General features: G+C 43.9%; 1 long non-coding RNA gene across 5 annotated transcripts in view; it reads right to left on the reverse strand.

The window, feature by feature from the left end:
• The window catches only part of LOC111556630, a 259,841-nt gene that overhangs the window by 167,003 nt on the left and 74,518 nt on the right, over positions 1-18,320 (reverse strand). For all 5 annotated transcript variants that reach the window (XR_006586419.1, XR_006586420.1, XR_006586417.1 and 2 more), the window contains exon 3: positions 15,886-15,952. This is a non-coding gene — a long non-coding RNA (uncharacterized LOC111556630). The remainder of the gene's footprint in view (positions 1-15,885; positions 15,953-18,320) is intronic.

Genomic DNA, 18,320 nt, shown 5'->3' on the forward strand with positions numbered 1-18,320 from the left:
GTAGAACCAAACACACACACACATACACACACATCTAGAATGTGAACTTCGTAAGGGCATAGATTTTGTCTGATTTGTACCCTACTATATTCCTAGGATGTAAAATAATGTCAATAATTTTCCACAGAGGAATGAATGAATAGAAGGGACCGATTTATTTGTTCACTATTTGCTCCCAGCTTGTTTCCAAAAATGATTTGTTGTGGCTCACAATAAATTCATGTTTACCACAGAGTGATCACAATGAACATAGACCATCAAAGCCCAGAATAAGGAAATAGCCAGGAAGAGTGTGAAGTCCTTCCACTCAGAGCTTCCTGGTTGCCGAAGCTAAACCAGGCGCCTCCGAGAACCCTTCCAGCTCTAACATTCCAGGAGTCTGAGTTTCAGTGTCAGAACCAATATTTCTAACTTTCGGTGCGACCTTTGGAAACTCTCCTAATTTCTCTTAGTCTCAGTTTTCCCATCTGTAAAACGTGGACACTAGACCAAAGGAGCTAAGACCCATTCTCAGGTTCCAGCTTTTCTTTGAGCAACTGGCTACGGGGTTACAAAGATAAAAGAAGGTTGAATTCTACCATCAAAGAGTTTATACTCCTGCAGGAGAAATAAGGTACATACATACGTAACTTTCTAATGCAACCAAGAAAATGAAACTTGGCTAAGGGTGTTACCAAAGGCTACTGGCATGATGAAGAAAGAAAAACAAGCCTGCTTATGGGCACTTGAAATAGCCTTCTAAAAAAACAGCTAAAGTTTGCAATGATCCACGAAGAATGTTAACAGATATTCACAAGGAAACAATTCCGAACAATGAGAGGGTGGGAAAAGGCAGGGAGGTATATAATTGCAGCTTATCTAATAAAGAGAAGGGGCTGGACAGAGAGGGGGGTGACAGATGTGTGTGTTGCTAACTCATCACCCTCACCTATGGCAGGTCTCGCTAATCAATCACAAAGCTTCATCCTGCTGAGTCAGGATGGCCTCAGAATCCTTCTCAACACTGTCCCAGGCAACCACTCCTAAGTGATCACAGTTGGTACATAAAATGAGCCTCTTTGTCCTCTGGATTCAAGGTATGTATAAGTCCATAGCGGAAAAGAAGACTGGACCAAAATATAGAGGGCCTTGAGTGTCAAGATCAAGAATATGAATAATCAAAACATTTGCTTTATTCCTTCACATTCAGTTGCTTCTTACATTGGCATGATAACCACAGAGTTTGTGGGCAACACACATTATCATAATATATATACACTGAGCCTGGAGGAACTGAATCCATCCCTGCCAAGGCTTTCCGCCATCATCTGGGACATAATCCACCTCCCAGGCCGCACAGTGCCTGGCTTGTGCTTAAACAAGGCACGCACTGTAACAGTGTTCTCACATCACACTGCGGGAAGGAAAACAGCGCTGAGGACCTTTGCCAAAGTTTTCAAAGGGGCTGCCCTAAAACATAAATGCGGCCTCTGCACATTCTTAAAGCAATGCTAGTGATCATCTCTGCGGTACCAGGGCCGGCACAATTATCCTATTACTGTCCGATGGCTGCTCTTGATGAATGTGTCCCTGTGATGGCTCCATTTAACCTTACTCCAGGAAAAGGAAAATCTATCGAAAGGAACGTGAAATAGAATTCCATGAGCTCATGTCTAGTGGGGAAAGAAAAACGCATCTGAGGGTGATGGGAAGTGAATCATATTGTTTCTCGGCTCCAAGTGTAACCCTATCCTCCTGCCCTCCTCCAGGGGACCTCCACTCTCAGTCCCCGTGTGTGGGGACAGTCTGGCAGCAGGGAGTCAGCTCTGGCTGTGGGTCCTTGGGTGCGCTATTCTTTACATCAACAGTTGCTTATACACTCCCTCCCTATAAAATTGTTGCCAGTGGCTCGCCTAAACACTTTTAACACAATCGAAGGAAATAATATTAAAATAAAGGTTGCATACATATTAAGAAGATCAGAGGAATGAGAGGAATACAAAAGGTAGGATTATAAAATGAAACTTGGAGGAAGGCAAGCCGTTTAATCTTCCTGAGCCTCACTAGTCACATCATGAAACAGAAAAAAAAGAATATCTTCTTTGCAAGATTGTTTGGGAGGACAAACGAATACTCCAAAAAAGAAAAAAAAAATGAGCCAGAATGAGATTAGTGAACCAGTTGTCAGGAGACTCTGGTCTAGTCCAGTCCTGTGTCTGCACTGAGTGTTCCCTGAGGCTTCTCCCAGTGTGGGGAGTCTCTAATTCTATGAAGGGGGGGACACCAGAGAGGAGATGGGGGAGCAGGAAAGCCAAGAGGAAGGGGTGAGGAGCATTGAATTATCTTATTTAAACTCAGCTTTAGAATATTTTTTATCAGGACTGTATGAGAGGCAGTCACTAATTTTGCAAATGTCATATAAGTATCTCTTCTGTGCCTGGTCCAGGAGTGAAACTTCCATGCCAACGTTTTAGTCCCTGCTCGGGCCGTGCCCAGTCAGGAGAGGTGGGAAGGGACCAGCCCAGATAACTGCAATGCACAGTTTCTTTAACCTAAAGAAAAATGTATATAGAAAGATCTAGGGTAAGAGTGAGAGAGGGAGCCTAACCCTGGGATGAAGGACATTCTCAAGTCTGGCTCTGAGACGAAGATTTCCACTGGTAAAGCATCAAAGGAAGATGTTTCAGATAGAAGAGATCAGGTGGGCTGAGGTAGAAAGCTTTTGGGACTTATAAAAACAGTGGATATTTATTGAGCTTTCATGGGCCAATCATTGATTTCCTTTTGTTGGCTAATAATACCTAAGTTTACCTTTGGGGAGTTCTCACTCCCCAACTCAGTGCATCTAGTTTGGGTAAAACAGATCCTACACCATTGAGCTCCAGAGGAAATATACGGTGCTAACCCAGCCAATTAGCATATTTTACCCCCTTGCCACAGTGTTTGGTTTAAGGATGAGCATGTGGACTCAAGTACATCCAGTGAGACTCATACTGAAACTTTTGTTGGATCTACTACACAAGAAAGCTTAGACTGGGAAGGAATGTTAGCTAGGAGTCACTGATGTATTGCCATGAAATGAATCACTCTCAGAAGGAAATCAAAGTAGTGCTTAAGGTGAATTCTCAATATAATGTGAGCACCTAGATCCAGCCACACCTGAAAGCATCCCTTTCTGGAATTTTTAGTTTTATGAATTTAAAAAGATTCCCTTTTGGGGCACCTGGGTGGCTCAGTTAAGCGTCTGACTCTTGGTCTCAGCTCAGGTCATGATCTCAAGGTTCATGGGATCAAGCCCCACACTGGGATTATCTCTGTCCCTCTCTCTATGCCCCTTACCCACTGATGCTCTCTATGGCTATGACTGCCACTGTAACCATTGAGGGGTAAGCTTTCAGAACAAAACCCAAGCTATCAAGGATCAAGACAACTTAGCCTGGAAGGGTAGGGCAATAGTGAGTCTGGGAGCAGGGTGGAAGAGTCTTTAGATAGAGATGCCAGTTTATTACAGTTAAAGAAAAATTTCTCTGCTAATGTGAGAGGAGCTGAGCTGGAACAGACATGGAAAAGCTTCTTCTATACAGGGGTCTCCCATCAGGTCCTCAGGCAGCTGCCCCTGGTGGGTCTGGAAGGAGCAGGTCTTTCTTATGGCCATGGTTATGGTGTTCATGTACTTCAGCAAAGAGTGCAGACTTTGTAATCAGACACACCTGGTCTCAAATCCCACCACCAGCTTTTCAGTGCCACTTTTTGTTGACTCAGTGACCTTAACAAGTAAAGGCTCAAACTAGCTTAAGGCCGTGTTAATGAGTAATTTCATCTTTCTGAGCCTCAGCTTCTTCCTCAGTAAATGTGACTGGTGACACCCAGCATCATCTCTCACTTGAACGACCTAATTGGTCTCAACGCATCCTCAACCATGCAGCCAAATGATGTTTTTAAGGACAAATCAGATTGGGTCACTCACTCTCCTTAAAGCTTTTCCATGATTCTGATCATCAGTAGGATGGTGATCCAAATTCATCAAATGGGCTTCAAGTAAGTCTCTGCATCATCCACAATTAAATCCTGCTTACCATCCTGACCTCCTAGATACTGTCCTCCTTGTTTCTCTGTTTCTTGGGAAAAAACTGTTAATAATAAAATTATAATGGTTAATGACAAATGTGATATAGCACATTAACAACATGAAGGATAAAGATCATGAGACCATCTCAATAGATTTAGAAAAAAGCATTTGACAAAACTAAATAAAAAAAATATACAAACCCTCAACAAACTGGGTATAGAGGGCATACACCTCAAAATAATAAAGGCCACATATGGCAAGCCCATAGTTAACATCATACTCAAGGGTGAAAAGCTGAAAGCTTCTAAGTTCAGGAACAAGACAAGGATGCCTACTCTTGCCACGTTTATTCAACATGGTACTGGAAATCCTAGCCAGAGATTTGGGCAAGAAAAAGAAACAAAAGGCATCCAAGTCAGAAAGGAAGAAGTAAAACTGTCTTTATTTACAGATGGCACGATACTGTATATAGCAAATCCTAAAGACTCTACCAAAATGCTGTTAGAACTAATAAACAACTTCAGTAAAGTTGCAAGATACCAAATCAATATATAAAAACCAGTTCCATTACTACATGCTAAAAGCAAACTATCAGAAAGAGAAGAGTTAGGAAAATAATCCTATTTTTGTGAAGAAAGAGTGTCTCTTGCACTGCTGGTGGGAATGCAAGCCAGTGCAGCTACTCTGGAAAACAGGATGGAGGTTCTTCAAAAAACTAAAAATAGAACTACCCTATGACCCAGCCATTGCACTACTAGGTATTTATCCAAGGGATACAGGTGTGCTATTTCGAAGGGACCCATGCACCCCAATGTTTATAGCAACACTACCGACAATAGCCAAAGTATGGAAAGAGCCCAAATGTCCATTGATGGATGAATGGATAAAGAATTCGTGGTGTGTGTGTGTGTGTATATACATATACACACACACACACATACAAATACACATATATATACACATACATACACACACACACATACACACACACACACATACACACTGGAGTATTACTCGGCAATCAAAAGCAATGAAATCTTGCCATTGACAACTACGTCGATGGAGCTAGAGGGTATTATGCTAAGCAAAATTAGTCAGAAAAAGACAAATATCATATGACTTCCCTCATATCAGGACTTTAAGACACAAAACATATGAACACAAGGGAAGGGAAGCAAAAATAATATAAAAACAGGGAGGGGGACAAAACATAAGAGACTCTTAAATATGGAGAACAAACAGAGGGTTACTGGAGGCTTTGTGAGGGGGGGGGTGGGCTAAATGGGTAAGGGGCATTAAGGAATCTACTCCTGAAATCATTGTTACACTATATGCTAACTAACTTGGATGTAAATTTTAAAAAATGAATAAATATTAAAAAAAAGAAAAAAAGAATTCTATCTATAATAGTATTAAAAAGAATAAAATGCTTAGGAATAAATTTAACCAAGGTGGTGAAAGATCTGAACACTGGAAACTATAAGACATTGATAAAAGTAATTGAAGAAGACATAAGAAATGTAAAGAAATTCCATGCTCATGGATTAGAAGGACAAATATTCTTAAAATGTCCATACTACCCAAAACAATCTACAGATCCAATGCAATCCCTATCAAAATTCCAAGGGCATTTTTCATAGAAATAGAAAAAACATTCCTAAATTGGTATGGGACCACAAGGACCCCGAATAGCCAAAGCAGTCTTGAGCAAGAACAAAGCTGGAGTCATCACACTTTCTGATTTCAAACTATATTACAAAACTACAGTAATCAAAAGTATGGTAGCAGCATAAGAACAGACACACAGATCAGCGGAACAAAACAGAGAATCCAGAAATAATCCCAAGAATATACAGTCAATTAATTTATGACAACATTGGGGCAACTAAGTGGCTCAGTCATTTAAGCGTCAACTTCGGCTCAGGTTACGATCTCACAGTTCTTGAGTTTGAGCCCAACATCGGGTTCCCTGCTGTCAGTACAGAGCCTATTTCAGACATTCTGTCCCCCTCTCTCTCTGCCACGTGCTTTCTCTCTCTCTCTCTCTGAAATAAACATTGAAAAGATTTATGACAGCATGGAAAAACCCTGAAAGCATTATGTTAAGCAAAATAAGTCAGATAGAAAAAGACAGAGTATAATATCACTTTATATGGAATATAAAAAATTCAAACTCATAGAAACAGAGACTAGAATGGTGGCTACTAGGTCCTGGAGTGTGGGGAATATGGGGAGATGTTGGTCAGAGCACAACTTCCAGGTACCAAATGCATAAGTTCTGAGGATTTAATATACAGTGTGGTGAATATAGTCACTAATACCATATTATGTACCTGAAGTTTTCTAAGAGTGTAGACTTTAAATGTTCTCACCACAAAAAAAGAAATGGCAACTATGTGACATGATCGAGGTGTTAGCTAACCTAGGATGACAATTATTTTGCCATATATATCAAATTTATGTGTATATATATATGTCAATTATATACAACATAATATAATATAATTATAATTTATATACCACAATGTGATATTTAAATTATATCTAAATATAGTTAACAATAATAATAAAAACTAACATTTACTAAGCACATAAACATATGAAGCACTACTCTAAATGTTTTACTTGAAATAACTCATTTTATCGGTATTCTAATCCTATAGAGTAGGTTTTATTGTTAGCCACCCTTCACAGATGGGAAAATTGAGATGCAGAGAGGTTTAATAAGTTAGCCAATATCAAACAGCAAGGAATTGCTATAGCCAGGTTACAAACCTAGGAGTCAGCACCCGGAGCGCACATGTCCATCGCTATCCTATGCTACTTCTCTAAATGCATTCCCAGGCTTTTCCTCATTTTGTGACTGTGGTAGATGGAATAATGGTCCCCGACTATAGTCGCGTCCTAATCCCCAGAACCTGTGAATCTTAGCTTATTAGGCAAGAGGGACTTTGCAGAAGTGATTACATTCCTTAAGATGAGGAGGAGATGGCCCCGGATTATATGGGGGTAGGAGGGGGGGGGTCGGGGGGTTGATGTAATCATAAGTTTATGTCTGCAAAAAAGGGAAGCCAGGGAGGTCTGATGAGAGAAGGGGAAAAAGCAATTGTGAGCGCTGGGACAGGGGCTGGGGTAATGCAGCCACAAGCCAGGGAATGCTGGCCGCTACCCGAAGCTGAAAGAAGCAAGGAGAGACTCTTCCCTGGAGTCTCCAGAAGGAACCGGCCCCATCAGCACCCTGGCGTTAGCCCAGTGAAACTGATTTTGGACTTCTGACCTCCAGAATTTGTCAGAGACTACATCTGTGCTGTTTTAAGGCACCGAGTTTGCAATAATTTGTTACGGCAGCCATAGGAAACTCACACAGGGGCGTTAGAGCAGCCTGGCTCTTCTGGCACACATTTTGCCTTCCTTGACCCCCACTCATTCTTTGGCTCCTAGCTTCGATTTTACCTCAAGGCAGGCTGCCTTCTCACCTCAGCCTTGGGTTCACCCAACATATCCTCACACAGCACCCCAGATTTCTCCTTAATACTCACTGCATTTACAATTGTTCATGGTGGTTGCTCACTCCACTGAGCCCAAGTGACAGGGTATAGCACGTGTCTGTCTTGTCCCCCACTGTGTCCTGAGAGTCCAGTGCAGGGGCTCGAATGCTATAGGTTCTCATGTTTGAGGATCTCTATTCTCATAGTTTCTAAGTATTTGTTGAAATGAATGCACACACACATAGTTGCTCAAGGGACTACTGGATGCTTTCAAAGCATCATGAATGCATAGAGCTTAGTACAGGGACTGGCATATAATAAATTCTTAGTAAGTAGAGTTGTATGTGAGATAGATCTAGGACTTATCTGTGTGCCGTTTGTACAAAATCACAGACACTAAAGTCCTTGATCTTAGGCAAGTCCCAGAAGTGCTCTGTGGTAGGTCCTTTTCCTCAACACTCTAAACATGGCTCCTTCTAACTGCGAATTCTGATAGTCACTCAGTCTTGATGGCCACACTGAGTGTTTTATAAAGGAAGGGATTAAGACAGTCCCAGGAGTACAATGGCACATGAAGGAGTCCCCAAATCTGCCTTCTGCTTCAAGTCTATGGCAAGCCCGTTGGGCCAATCCATAAGGTGGTGGAAATGGATAATTCCAGCTCTTTTTTAGCTTTGTAGTGTGTGTGTGAGCCTCCAGCTGGACCAGGGACTGACTTTCCAGGCCCAGATGAATTCTCATTTCCCAGGGATCCTTCAGCTTGAGTTTGGTTCTCGCGCCAAGGCTCTGACAGCTTTATTAGCACCTATAATTCAATGTAAGCATCAATGTGTTGGGAAACACTTTGAGGCTATCTTTTAAAGTCAACTTAATTCCCTCTCAAATGCCTCTTTGTTTGCCAAAGTGCCAGCCAGAAGACTTCCAGGTAGGCAGGAGATGAGCTCCAGACAGGGGATCAGCGGGACGTGTCTGCTGGGCGCCCAAGTCACTTTGCTGGTAGCTGATGTCATTTCCAGTTAGCGGGCTCCTGGCAGAGGTGCCTGCAGATGCTCAGATGACATCACTGGGGACCAGCCTGTCACCAGGGGAGATAACAAATGGAGCCTAACCCTGAGTTCCTGCTGCCCCAGGAAGTCACAATTCATTTCTTGGCTTTGCTGTGGACCGAAAGAATAGACACCCTGTGTTCCCACCCTGGCCAAGCCCTAGTGAGCCAGTACACACCCTCCTGCTGGCTGTTTTGCGTGAACAAAATAGAGTGGGACAGGCTGAGCTCATCCAAAAGTGTTCGGTGACTCTGTAATAATAGAAACTGGACAAGCTTGATGTAGTAGACATCTGGTCATCTACTCAGTAGACATCCATTTACTCTTCCTCCTGAGCTAGTAGAACCCAATTTTTCTCACATACGCATCCTCCACGACAAAAAACTGCCCATCCCCATCCACAAGCAGTAGATCCTCATGGTGTAAGCCAATTATTTATCCATTAATCACTCGTTTATTCATTCGACAAACGGTACTGAACACCTGGTTCTGTGTTGGACATAGTTCTAGGCACTGAGATAAAGTCTTGGGTTAGGCTTCAGCATGGGGTGAAATTCTACCCACTGAGATATGGCTGAAGGGGCCTCTGGGAAATGTGTCATCACTTCTAATGGGTAATAAAGGCCAGCCGGTTTGTGGAATGAATGAGTGGATGAATAAATGAGTGAATTTCCAAGTTCCCACTCATCTGTAACAGGCATCTGGAGTATTTAGGTGCACTGGAATTAGAATTAGGAGGCCTGGGTTCTACCCCTGGTTCTTTCATGAACTGATCATAACCCTGGGCAAGGGCATACCTTCTCTGAGTTTCAGTTTCCCCATCTGCATGCCAAGGATACTGAGCTAGATAGTCTCTGGAACCAGAAGTTCTGGGAGAAATGTTGGCTTTCCCCTACTTGATGTGTGACCTCCAGCACTTCAGAGCCCCTCTTGGTTACAGTTTCCTCATCTCCAAAATGAAGATTTATGGCCCCTTCCAACATTTCCATTAAGTCACAGCACAGTTGCCTGGTTACTTGTGTTGATGGGAATAGTGAAAAACCTCTAGGAAAGCAGTATTTATGAGGAAACCAACTCCTGAGTGCACATGCATGTGCACGCGCGTGCGCGCGCGCACACACACACACACACACACACACACACACACACACACACACACAAAGCTGGGAGGGGGACCAATCTTCTCCCCTCAGAACAGCCATGTCCTCATTCCTTCTGGGTACTGAATCTCGTTGCAGTGGGCACTAGGATCTTGATGTCAATTGGTTGTACTGGTCAATTGGAGGCTCTTGGCCTCCACTGGCACTTCATCTCCAAGAGCTAAGAGCTACATTAAGAATCCCAGAGCTTGGTCCTGCTGGACCCTCCTCTGGTTCTTCTGCAGGGCCTGGGGATAAGCAAAAGATATTAGGACTTCAAAGCTCCTGGCCCAGGGTCTGGTAGGCAGTGAGTGTGCAAACTGTGGTATACCTCAGGTCCCATGCCCCACAGGCACCTCTTTAAGTGAGCATTAATGACAGACTGTAAGGGAGTTTTAGATCTCATATTTTTAAGGTGCTAAAAAGTAGGGATTCCTGAGCTGTTTCTTTCATTTCAAAGGTATAACAATAATGGATCATTTTTGAAAGTAAATTAAAAAGAAAATAAAAGACCTACCAGGAACATTCCTCTTACCATAGTTAATGCCGGCTAGCCCAACTAAAAGGTCTTTGGTCTGAAATTAAATCAATTCTGTCTTGTTAGTGTGATCTGATCAGTACTACATACAAAGGCAGATTAATAGAAAGTGAGCGAGTAAGTATACTATGACTTAATCAGCACTTTATGTTTGAAGACTTGATCTTTCAACACTCAGACATAAGGATTACTGAAAGAGGTGCTCAGTATCAGAAAGGTTGGGAGCCAACAAGTAAAATGTTGAATGTTTTGACAGGGGTCTGCTGGTGACTATATCCCTCCCTTTGATGTCTGGCCCCTAAGAACCTCTGAGCTGTGTCGGAGTGTCCCCAAGGCACAGATCCAAGGGAGAAAGGGGAAGAGACACTGTGCTAACAGTGACTAATGTCATTTCCAGTTAACTGGCTCTTGGCAGATACGCTACAGATGTTCAAATGACCTCATTAGGGACTAGGATGTCAACAACAAGACAGATACAAATAGAGCCCTGCTTAAGATTCCTGCACATCCATGGCTTTGGAATCCCTTAACTCATTTCCCAAGCTTTCTGAAGAGTGGGAATTGCAGGCCATGGTATCAGAAAGACCTTTAAGTGAGATGGCATCTATATGAGTTGAGTAGTCTGGCTTTGCTGCAATGACAAAGAATCCCCAAAGCTCTCCCTCACTCCCCACCCCATTTCACTTTGTGGGTTGTCTTCATCCTTTGCAATGTCACATGGGCTTTCCCCAGACAACATGGAAAGAGTAAGTACGGTCTCCAGACATGTCCAGGCTTCTATTTAACCAGCCTTTGACCCCAAAGGAAAGAGAGAGCTTGCATCTCTCAGTCACCATATATAAAATCCTAAGGAAGGACTCTGGCCCAGGTTGAATCAGGTGCTCATTTATTGTAATATGCATGGCTAGGCCTGGATTCATACATCTGCCTCCCTTCCTAGACTGTGAGCTTGAAAACGAGTCCCACTCTGCTTCCTGTCTGCAGCCTCTCCCAGCCGGGGGCCGCCCTGTAAGGGACACTCAGTAAACATCGGTGGAGTGGTGGAGTCGTATGCATTAGCAAACCCAAAGGTTTTTTCTGGCAAATCCACTCGGCACAAACCAGGAAGACAAGAACTAAATGCAGGGAAGACTGGTAACAAGTGTGATTCATAAACTGACTAGTCAACTGATCAAAATGTTGTCACATTCAACAGCAGCAGCAGCAATTCTGAGAGAGCCCTGGACATATTTCATCAAATAAACTCCTTCCGGAACTAATAAGAAAAAAAAATTCCTTGCACAGTGGTTTACAAAGCATTTTTACATTATTTTACTTCAACACAATCCAAAGAATAATCGTCAGAATCTTCCAGGTACCCGGCACGGTGCTCAGTGGTGGGTGAGCTACAGCAGTGGAAGCAGACGCGGTGCTTGTCCTCAGAGAACTCTCAGTGAAGGACTAAAGAGAGACAGTAAATAACTGAAGAGAGAATAAAAGCCGATGTACTCATACAGAACATTTGCTATGTGTCAGGCACTGGGCTACGTGCCTGACGCATATTAAGTCAATTAATCCTTACAATAGTCCTTTGAGATAGATACTATTCTTAGCCTTGGAAGTTGGGTGACTTATCCAGGGTCACCAGCCAGCAAGCCCCAGAGCCAGAAATCAAACCCACGGAGCTTGGCTCCCAGGTCTGTGCTGTTAGCCATAGTGCTATACCATCAGCCAACAATAGTGCCGTGAGTTCAGATGGAAAGTAGACGGGTTAAGGAAGGCTCTAGCATGTCATCCAGTCAGGAGGTCTGGAAAGACCTTCTTCATGAAGCCTGAAGGATGAGCTCATGTTATGGTCACAATGACAAGACACTGAGAGCGCCTTCGGGCAGAAACCCTTTTACATTGATGGAAAAGTCCAGGCTGGGTGAGCCTGGGTGACTTGTCCCAGCTCACACAGCAAGAAGTGATGATTCCGATCTTAGAACCAGGCCTGCTGATTCTTAGAACCCATTGTCCTTCCCACCAGCCTCAGCCCAAAGGCTGGAGCGGTGGCTGCTATAAGCTGCGTTCACAAGCCTCCAGGAAAGTCCACTTATAACGCCCCTTGGCATTCTCCAAATTGCCTTAGCATAAATAACCAACAGGTTGATGGGCGCACATCTTATAAAGCACATCCTATAAGGAACTTAGAAACAAATTATTTTTCTGGTAATTGCATTAAAGGAATGTTTTTGTTTATTTAACTTAGAAGTTAAAACAGAATGACCTTGTCTGGAAGATTGTGAAATAACAATCAGGTTATTTGCTTATGTTTACATTTAAAATTAAAGAACATTCATTCGTAAAAGCAAATGCAAAATAAGGCGGATGGGGTTTACAATACTGGCTACAGATTGAGAGCCTTTAGAGAGGTGGGTCATCATTCATTCAGCTATAATGATTAACAGTTCAAAATCCACTCTCGGCTGTTACCCATATCTGGGGAAGAATAGAAGATTTGGGTGGCTTTTTGTTTTTGTTTTGTTCGGTTTTTTTGTTTGTTTTTCTGTTGTTTTGCTTTTTGTTTTTGTTTTTCTGAAAATAAAAAGCCACATCCTTCTTTCCAGGGAATGCAGTTGAATGAGGGGTTTTTCCACAGAGCTGGGAAAAAGCCAGGATATTTTGGAGTCAAGGTCAAGGCCCCCTGCCCCTCCCACTCACTGCAATCCTTGCAGAGGAGGGTGAGATGAGAGCTCAGCTGGAAGGGAAGAAGGGGCTGACTCTACCTGGAAGCACACCTGAAGGGTACAGTGTAGGTGGGGTGGGGTTGCAAGAGCAGGATAACAAAGTAATACTAGGAACAACTGATGATTAACCTTGCTGGAGGACTTACTATGGCCAGACAGGAGTCTATGCGCTTCATGCCGTTAGCTCATCTAAGCAGGCTGAAACAATTGGTATCCTTGGTTTTCGGGAAAGGAAACAGACACAGGGGTTCCCTTGCTCAAGAGCATATTTTTAGAAAGCAGAGGAGCCAGAATTCAAGTGGGGTGACTCCAACATCAGTGCCCTTTGCCGGGGTGATGCCACAGCAACAGGGTCATCCTGGAATCACCAACGCTGTTGATTGAGGTTTTGAGACCCTCTCGAGGCCATCCAGAGAGCACCACTTTTATGAGCTCTGCTGGCCCTGAACTTGACACCCTCCAGTCAGTTTTGGTTTATAGCCACCTTCTTGCAAACTGTCAGCTTAATGTGGGCCCCAGAGCTTCCTTCCCTGGGGAGCCGGAGTGGAGTGGGGAGGGGAAAGAAAGAGACAGGGACAGAGAGACAGAGAGACTAATCACTTTTGAAGAAGTCAAACAGCATTATAACCAGCCTCTCACCCGAGAGATGAAAAAGCTATTGTTAGGGCATCTTGGCACCAGAAAGGAAGATTGAGATTTTCCTGAATCATTTCTCATCTTTTATTTAGGCTTCACACTTTTCCTGGGGCCTCTGGGCAGCCTTCCAGAACCCATCCCCAGACTGCCTCTGAGTTTTGGAGGTAAGTGATCTGTCCCTCCCAGGCTGGGGAAGGGGCGGGCTGAGGCTGGGACAGACCGTGCTTGGCTCGGCCCCCTGACATTGTACACGCTAATGCAATGTGAAGTAGCACGTCTAAATAGCCTGTCCAACTTTTTTGATGTTCTTGAACCCACAGATGGGATTCATTTCCACACTGTTCGCAAAACGTAAACGATACAAGGACATTAAAGAGCATTAAACTACTTGATGACATTTTGGTCACATTAATGAAAAGTGGCGTTTTTTAAACTACCAGAAAGAAAGAGAAAGAGGGTGGGGGCAGAAAGGGGAGGGATGAAGAAGCAGAGAGACAAAACAGGGAAGGGGGAGGAGGAATAGGAGAGAGATTGGTATCCATTTCAAGTGTAGGAGAAATACTGGCAGTCCCAATTGGGACTTCATTGCGTAGGACACAGGAAGCAGACATCTTCGGTGATTAGACAGATCTACAGAACATTCTGACGCCTATATAGGAAGCTGGGCAGAGATACTACTACATTAATGTCCACTTCCAGACTGACTAGTTTGGCCAACATACTACTGAGGCACAAGAGAAGGCAGGAGGAATGTCAAACTCACCTCCTCTAGGCAGCCTTCCCTGAGTGCCTCCCCAGGGTAGATTAGGTGTCTATTCTCTGGACACCTGAAGACTCTAAACTTATCCTTGTCACAGCCCACCTCACCTTGTCATTTAATCATTGATTAACTTGCTGGAAACTCCCCCTGACTATGGGCTCTTTGAGGGCATAAAACAAGTATTGGGAACATAGGTTTGAAGGGACAAATTTGCCTGGGCTCAAATTCCAGTTAGCCCATGGATTCGTTTTATGACCTGGAGAGAGTAAATTAATTTCTCTGGGCCTCACCTATGCCATCTGTAAATTGGGGTAAGAAGAAAGCCTAGCTCAGAGAGTTGCAGTGATGCCTGGATGAGGTCATGAGTAGAAAATACCCAGCACCATGCCTGGTACACATATACTCAACACATGTTGCAGATTAGCATCAACTTCATGCTCAGCACCCCAAGTACTTGGCACAGAGAAGGCACTCAGTAAATACTGTTAAAAAAAATGAGTCTCAACAGACTGAAAGAGAAGAAAAAAATAGCCTATCAAAGGGACTAAGGAATCAGACCTGGAGCCACAGAAACTAAAAATGGGTGGCAGTGGCATTTTATAACTAACTTATCAAGTCCTAGACACCTTGTTTTAAAATAAAAACTTCTAGCACCGTATTATCTCTTGTGAATGCTGGGGAAGATGTCCTGCTCCTTCCTCTGACCAACGGATCCAACGGTAGCTGGTAGCCGGTAGCCGGTGAATGGGGGAAGCGGCCCCCTCCCCTCCAACAGCCTCTGCGCCCCCTCCCCTCCCCCTCAGCCTTGGCAGGGCTTTCTCCTTCCAGCCCTGGTGGTTACATTAATTGCTAATGACAATGGCAACCTTCACTCTGTGTGGTTTCCTGCCCAGATTCTGGATCCCTTACAAGGCTCCCTTTTCTTTTTTTCCCAGATAGGAAATGCAACCCGAGACGTGTGAAGAAAAAAACAGTGTGCGTATTGTCATAGCCTCCACTCCTCGCTGCGCTCCCAGGCCGGCCGCGTGTGCTCTGGGGTGTCTGCCCCGCCACAGGGAAGAATAAACCCAGACTCAAATCATAGGAAATTCATCAAGTGTGCTTCTCAGAGCTCTGTCTTTCAAGGTCTGTTTCCCTGCCATATGATCTCTATAAACCAAATCACTGTTAGCCAGGGCACAGGACCAGAGGCGCCGGAGGCTCATGGATAATGAATGCCAAATGCATGTGACAATAGACTGATCAGGGAGCCGAATGGAAGTTTCTGAGTCGTGCTTTTATATATATATACATACATACATACTTATGTGTACTCTGTGCCCGCACACACACGCGTGTGCACACGCACAAGTAAGCACTACAGCTCCACAGAGGCCAACCGTGATCCTTGGTGCCAGACTCGGCTTAACTCGGTTCTCTATAACTCTGTTAAATTATCAAGACAAAGAAGGATAAAATGAAACAGAAACAGAATCAGATCCCAGTTTAGCAGGGGCATACTCGCTGTAGAAGAGTCACAGACCTGACTTCGAAATTCAGAATGCCTTTCACTCGGGGGGAGCATAGGACTCCACGCAGAGGGGCCTCACCTGAAAAATGAAAAAAACAAGAACTCATTTGGGCACCAAGGGTAACTGGGAGGAACCACCCTCAACTGAATGGATTATTGTGCGATCTCTCGCAGCAATCGTTTGACTCTGGGGTCTGAATGACCCCTTCACTCCATAAGCAGGTTGCCAGTGTGACAAGGTAAGAGATCAGAACACGGGACAGAAACTAGCAGGCCACCAGCTAAAGGCAAAAAGGTAATTAATGTTATAGCCTTTTAGATTCTAGAAAATACTGCACTTAAAACTGCAAGTCAACCGAGCGGCTGTCGGCAACCGATAAATGCTTCCATATTCACAGGCATCAGCAATCTTCCCTCACAAAAAAAGTAATAATACATACATATTAATGGATCACATTTTGTCCTTTGGGGAGCATAATTTTTAAAAGGGCCAAGGCAGCAATAATAGTTCCTTTAAAAATTCTAAATGCTGTAATTGTTTTCTCTGAATTATGGTGCTAGGATTTAATTAGTGATGAATGTTCGGTATGGGGTTTGGACATTTTTGATGAATTCAGCCAAACAGAAAAGTAGTCTTGTCCTCACGGCTCCCTCCCCGTCCCCCGCCCCTTTCCTTCCCTAGGACCCTGAAATGTGCCTGTGCCTGAGAACACGTCCACGTAGGAATTTTCTTTTCTGCAGTTTGGCCGTAGTTAAGAAGGAGATTGTTTTAACCGCAGTTCAACGAGGAACATGAAACGTGGTCAGTGAGGTCATGCAATTCAGCACAAGTTTTGAGGTTTTCCAGTTATAAGGAGGAAAAAATAATAAAATGCGAATGGTAGGAATTTCTTCTTGGCTATGTTCTTATCACTAGAAAGAAGTTGCCCCGGTCTTGGGCCCTCAGTCTTGGGCTTCAAGGGCTTACGGACAACAGGGCTGAAGGTGTGAGGGGGAGGAGGGAGGAAGAGGAAAGAGCTTTCTTCATTCATTCAACGAATAACCATTAAGCAAAGCAGAGTCTGGGTGCAGACTCTGAGCTGGGCACTGTGCACATAGCCCTGGCAAGGGAACACTTGCCTGGGGATAAACACAATCTCTTTGTTCTTCTCCAAACCACTTCTTTGTAAAAGCAGCTGGAGAGAAGCCCAGAGCAGCGGCCATCCACACAGGCCGAATCAACGTGGCCTACACAGCGGGCGGCCCTGGGGGCCATGCCCACGCCTCTCATCCACCTTCAGGACTTCTTTCATTTGAGACCTGGAGGCTGTTCCTGAGTTCCCAGTATCCTCTATTAACATGCAAATGCCCCTGGGAAAGGTCGCACCTTGAGACCCCACCAGCTAACCTCTTGCTCACCAGTTACTTCTTAGCAAGGATTAGCAGAAATAGAACACCCGAAAAGGCTGGGGGTGGGGGGTGGGGGGAAGGTTAAGGCTTGTGGGGAAGGGAGGTAAAAGACCTCTTCCTACTGCCAATGTTTTCCTAGACAGTCGATGTGCTTTAATTTAACACAACAAATCAATATTCTTATTTCAATAATGGTTGTTCTTTTAAAACTGTAAAACAAAACAAAATTTCACTTGCATACCCATCATCCCTGCCTCGGTTATGCCATTAGTATGGCCCACTTCAAAATTTTGCCCAAGTATTAAAAATGCTGCCTCCCAACATGGCAAGCCATGGTGGTCAACAGAGGGCTTTTCCCCCCAGTCTGTCTGGCACCCCATCTTGTTTCTCCCCATCATCCCCCCCTTCTCTCATTCTTTTCGGTTATCTCCTCTTATCACAACACCCTTCCTCTTCCTCACCATCCATGCTGGGGGCATCTCTCCAGAGCCCTTGAGGTCCACGGATCCAGTGATGACAAGATTTTCAACATTCTCCTCAATAAAACCTTTGAAATGCCACGCTGGGGAGAGTCATGGTTAAGAGCATAGGTTAAGAATCAAAATCAGCCAGAAAGACGTGGGTTCAAACCCTTGTTCTGCCACTCTAGATACTGGATGCAAGTGACTTATACTCTCTAATCATTAGTTTCTTCACTGTTTATCTTTTGAGACGAATAAATAAATAAATAAATAAATAAATAAATAAATAAATAAATAAATAAATAGTGCCTAGCATAGTGCCAGGCCCACAGTTAAGTACTCAATAAATATTTGCATTTGCTACTGGTATAATATATCTGATGTATTATATATTTTATCTTAGAGTCCCATTTCCCATGAGATGGGATTCCAAAATAACATTCAGGTAGTTTTTAAGAAAATGGGGGCACCTTGGTGGCTTACTCGGTTAAGCAGCCAACTCTTGATATCGGCTCAGGTTGTGATCTTACGGTGGTGAGATCCAGCCCCGCGTCAGGCTCTAGGACATGGAGCCTACGTGGGATTCTCTCTGTCTCT

Source organism: Felis catus, chromosome D1, assembly GCF_018350175.1.
Source record: "Felis catus isolate Fca126 chromosome D1, F.catus_Fca126_mat1.0, whole genome shotgun sequence".
NCBI lineage: Eukaryota > Metazoa > Chordata > Mammalia > Carnivora > Felidae > Felis > Felis catus.